Below are 5,964 nucleotides of genomic sequence, written 5' to 3' on the forward strand. Positions count from 1 at the left end.
GCCCCTGCCAGCGTCGCTCGCGCTGGAGGGCCGAGCAGCGGCTGAGCGCGAGGCGGCGTGGGGGCGTGGCCTGGGCCCTCGCCTCCTTCCGGGCCTCTTGGTCCCGGTGGCGTGCCGCACTAACACAGGTTTATGTTGTGGGACTTGTGGAACTCCCAGAGAGGCTTTCAAGGACCTCACCTCGAACTATTTCACTGAGTATGTAAATGGTTAATCTACCAGTTAGGCATCCAAGCGAGGAGCCAAAGCTCTAAAACGGGGCTCCCATTCCTAGTACTTCGTTTGCTCCGTCTTCTCCCTCACTTGGTCCAAAGTACTGGTGGTATTGGACATCCCAATTTAGAGTAAGGGTATCCAGCCCTTAACACGCCGAAGAACCAATACCAGAAAAAAAGGAAGCTTTTGTTTTTTCTCTATTATAGTAATAGCTACTTTTAATTGACAATAATAATAGCGGGTTAAAAAAAACATAAAGCAGTCAACAGCCTTATTTATGGACATGTAATTTGCTATTGATTTTCCTGCTTTGTGTTTTATAGGCATACTAGCTTTATTGGAGGCTACAGATGTGTTTTTTACAAATTCAAGTCAGGACCCTCCACCAGGGAAAAGAATACAACTGGCTTTATTGCCAATAGCAGTCTGGAATGCAAACTGCAACATCTCAGAGGTATGCCTGCATTACTCCTGTTCTCTCAATTATTATATACTAGAGGCCCGGTGCACGAAATTCGTGCGGGGGGGAGGGAGGGGCGGGATGTCCCTCAGCCCAGCCTGCACCTTCTCCAATCTGGGACCCCTTGAGGGATGTCCGACTGCCGGTAGGATCGGGCCTAAACGGGCAGTCGGACATCCCTCTCACAATCCAGGACGGCTGGCTCCCAACCGCTCACCTGCCTGCCTGCCTGATTGCCCCTAACCACTTCTGCCTGCCAGCCTGATCACCCCTTGACCACTCCCCTGCCAGCCTGATTGATGCCTAACTGCTCCCCTGCCAGCCTGATTGCCCCTAACTGCCCTCCCCTGCAGGCCTGGTCACCCTTAACTGCCCTCCCCTGCAGGCCTGGTCACCCCTAACTGCCTTCCCCTGCAGGCTTGATCGCCCCCAACTGCCCTCCCCTGCTGGCCATCTTGTGGTGGCCATCTTGTGTCCACATGGGGGCAGCCATCTTGTGTGTTGGAGTGATGGTCAATCTGCATATTACTCTTTTATTAGATAGGATATTGAGCCCTTAATATATATATTAAGCAGCAAAATACTAAGTTTAGTACTGGAGAAGACAGACTGATGAACTTGTTGCCAGGAAGAATATAAATGTAACTATTTAATTAAAATTGCATCAGCAAAAGATATAATTTCTCCTCTTAAAATTTAATATCTAAGAAATTGACAGAAAAACCAGTACAAATAAATTTGTCTCGAAGAAATGTGGTATGACAATCTAAACCTAGCAATACAAATTGTGATTTTATTCACTTTACCCAAAGATTCCAGTCTATATGTTTTTGCTGAATGCTTAGTAGGGGTTTAAAATTGTTTGGAGCCCCAAGTGGACATTGTATCTTCAGCCTGCCAACACAGAATCCTGAGTGAATATTAGGGATACAACCTAATTTTGCAACCTGGCTAGCCACCTCCACCAGGCCTTTGCCTACAACTGGGTGGGCAGCTATGGGAGCCACCATTACTGAAAGGTGTGGAGAAGGGTGAGAGAGAGAGGAAGGAAGGAGAGAGGGAAATATCAATATGAGAGGGAAACATCAATTGGCCACCTTCTACACGTCCCCCTACCTTGTTTTACCTTTTTTTTTTTTTACAGAGAGGAAAGGAGAGGGAGAGAGTCAGAAACATCGATGAGAAAGAAACATCAATCAGCTGCCTCCTGCACACCCTCTATTGGGGATGTGCCTGCATCCAAGGTACATGCCCTTGACCGGAATTGAACCTGGGACCCTTGAATCTGCAGGTCCATGCTCTATCCACTGAGCCAAACCGGTCAGGGCCTTGTTTTACCTTTTTATTCCTAGCACCTAATACAGTCCCTAGGACTTAATAAATACCTTTTGAATGAATAAATAAATTATAGATCTGCATTGCTGATTTGATATATTTTTCAAGATTTATTAATTTTAAAAGCTAGGTGCAGAAGGTATTTAGTTTAATTTTTGGTTAAAGAAAAAAGAACATGTTTATATGATTGTTTATATATAGAATATTTTTGAGAGGTTACAAAAATTGTTTACAATGCATGCTTCTAGGGAGTGAAACTTGTGGTTTCTGGAGAAAGTGATATTTTTATTTTTTATTATTATCATTTTTTTAAAATATATTTTATTGATTTTTTACAGAGAGGAAGGAAGAGGGATAGAGAGTTAGAAACATCGATGAGAGAGAAACATCGATCAGCTGCCTCCTGCACGCCCCCCACTGGGGATGTGCCCACAACCAAGGCACATGCCCTTGACCGGAATCGAACCTGGGACCCCTGAGTCCGCAGGCTGATGCTCTATCCACTGAGCCAAACCGGTTTTGGCAATATTTTTATTTTTTATTGTATACCATTCTCTACTATTTGGAGTTTTACTATGTATATGTAATTTTGTGATTAAATTAAATTAGAAAAATAATTATTAAAGTACATTTTCTCTTATGACTGCAAAAAAAGACCATTTCTAAGATTTGCCCCTGCAGCCCTGAATGGCATTATGAAAAGTGTTCGGTATTCTCCATCAGAAAGGTCTCCAGGTTGCTGGACTGAATTAATGCTGCCAGTTGTAAACACAGCTGAAATCACATCAAGAGAAAAGTTTCATGGTTTAAATCTGATAAAGCAGTTTATCAAAAATAACATTATATGGCCCAGCTGGTGTGTCTCAGTGGTTGAGTGTTGACCTATGGACCAGGACATCACAGTTTGATTCTGGTCAGGGCACAGACCCTGGTTGCTCAATCCCCAGTAGGAGGCGTGCCGGAGGCAGCCAGTCAATGATTCTCATCATTGATGTTTCTATCCATCTCTACCTCTCCCTTCCTCTCTGAAATCAATAAACAATTTAAAAAATTTTAAATAACTTTATTTGGACATACTTATTTTTTAATATGTTTTTATTGGTTTTAGAGAGAGAGGAAGAGGGGGAAAAACATCAATCGGCTGCCACCTGCATGCCCCCTACTGGGGATTGAGCTTGAAACCTGGATATGTGCTCTGACTGGGAATTGAACTGGCAAACTTTTGGTGCACAGGACAATGCTCAACCACCTAAGCCACACCAGCCAGGGCAAATTATAACTTAAAAAATAGTCATTCTTAACTGTATAACCAGGATTACCTTAGAAAGTTTACTTTTTTTTTCCCAATCCTTACCTAAGAATATGTTTTAATTGATTTTTAGAGACAAAGGAAGGGAGAAAGAGAGAAACATCGATCACCCATACATGCCCTGACCGGGGATCAAACCCGCAACCCAGGTATATGCCCTGACCAGAATAGAATCTGCAACATTTTGGTGTATAGGAGGACAATGCTCCAACCAACTGAGCCACCCAGGGCTAGAAAGTTTACTTATTGTAGATAGACATACATCTGGATTCAGGGCATATAGGACATTTTTTCTTATAAGCTGTCACAATCTATATTCTGTATTTACACATGTAAATCTCATTAGTAAATTAATACATTTGGCCCTCAGTCCTTTTTCATATTTAGTGAATGACTTGGAGAACTTCCTAGTTCCCCTAGATGTTTGCAGCAGAAAATGAGGTTGGAACTGGAAGGAAGTTGGCTATAATAACCATATGCTTGTGCTTTCCCATGCTCAAGAGTAAGCATGTCAAAACAGAGTTAACGCAAGAGAAATGTAAATGACCCTAGTCATAAATGCATGACTTTTATATATAAGATCCTTTTACTTCAGGCAAGATTATTTTTAAACATAATATTGACATTAAGATAATCATAGCATTTATACCTCTCGTCAAGGTTAAAGTTCCAAATCTGTGAAAAATACATTAAATTGTCAGAAAATAGGGCACTGATCTGAATGAAAGTTGATTCTTAAACACTTAAAGTACATGAACTTTACTGAGATAATTTTGGTAAAAATTACCTAAATTACTTATGATTTCTGCCCGGATCTAAAATAATGAGTGGCTTTAATTGTCAATGTGAGACACTAGGGTTTTTCTTTTTTGTTTAAAATTTAAGTATGTTAAGACTAAGCCATTGCAAACAACTATGTAAATCCTATGACAAAATCTGAATGTAATGGAAGGTTACTAAATTATCCAAGCTGACCAATGGGCCCTGAGGGGAAGTCTATGAGGGGACTTCAGGGAAAGTTTTCTTCTTTGATGAAAATACACATATGGGAAGAAGTAGCCTTTTTTTTTTTCTTGATATTACCATCTGTAAAAGAATTCCTGGCATTACTGAAGCTATTTTGTTAAAGAAGAGCTTGCCAGAGATGGCAAAGTAGAAAGAATAAACCAAGCAACATTGAATAGTCAACAAATTAACCAGCCAGGGAGCCACTCCAGCTTAGGCTTCTTGTTATGTGAAATAATAGACTTTCTTACTGTTTAAAAAAATATTTAAGAATGATTACTTAGAGAGCTAAGAATGTGGAAGTAATTGAAAAATTCAAGCTAAGGTTAAATTATGATGTTATTCATGCTTTAGTGTTGGATCTAATAAATATAATGTCCTGAAATTAACACCATATTAAAATTTAATAAGGTGTGGATTCTGAATGATTCTTCTGCATTGTCCTTCTTGTACATATGCATGATAGTTTCTCTATGTTCCAGTGCTGTTCTTGTTAACAGGATCTAAAAAAAAAACAAAAAAAGCCCTAACCGGTTTGGCTCAGTGGATAGAGCGTCGGCCTGTGGACTGAAGGGTCCCAGGTTCGATTCCGGTCAAGGGCATGTACCTTGGTTGCGGGCACATCCCCAGTGGGGGGTGTGCAGAAGGCCGCTGATCGATGTTTCTCTCTCATGATATTTCTCTCTCATCGATGTTTCTAACTCTATCCCTCTCCCTTCCTCTCTGTAAAAAAATCAATAAATTAAAAACAAAAACAAAAATAAAACAAAACCCAAACCCTGATTTGTCGCATTTGCAGATTTCCACGGTGCAAATACCCCCATTTTGGCTGATTTCAAGCTACTATTCAACAACTGGCTCACAAAATTCCTAATTATTTGAATAATTAATAATTGGCTCTCATAACACATCATTGTCCCCAGGAGATAGATGGAAGGATAAATGCATCTTCATACTGAATATAGTCTAATTGCTTTCCAAGTGGTGGTACCATATTCTTATAAGAACTTGCTCTTTTCAGAAGTTAAATATTTTTGCCAGGCTGATAAATATAAAATGATATTTGCTGCTATTTTAATTTGCATTTCCCATGACGTTGAAATATAACTTTACATGTTTTCTTTTTATCTTAATTTTTTCAAGTTTTTAATCATTTCGGTTTTCTCTTTGGTAAATCATAGCTTTGACCAATTTTTTATTGGAGTATTTGTAATTTTAGAAATTGATTTATGGGATTTCTTCACATATTTTAGATGCTAATCTTTAATTGATCAATAGTTACATGCATTGCAAATAACTTTTCCCAGTCTGTTTTGTTTTTATTATGTTTATGGTGTTTTATGTTGTTTGGAATTCTATATTCTTTTCTCTGCTTACCAATATAGCTCCCCAACCCCCAACACTTCGGCATTTCTGTGGAAGATTTCTGGCTAAAGCCAAATCCTTTAATGTGCTTTTAAAGGCCCTCCTTGATTTAAAAATTAGGAGTGAGCCCTGGCTGGTATGGCTCAGTGTCATCCATGCACGAGAAGGTCCCCAGTTCGATTTCCTGTCAAGGTACATGCCCAGGTGGCATGTTTGATCCCCAGTAGAGGGCATGTAGGAGGCAGCCAATGGATGTTTTTCACATCAGTGCTTC

This window comes from Plecotus auritus (assembly GCF_963455305.1).
Source record: "Plecotus auritus genome assembly, chromosome: 11".
In the NCBI taxonomy this organism is placed as follows: domain Eukaryota; kingdom Metazoa; phylum Chordata; class Mammalia; order Chiroptera; family Vespertilionidae; genus Plecotus; species Plecotus auritus.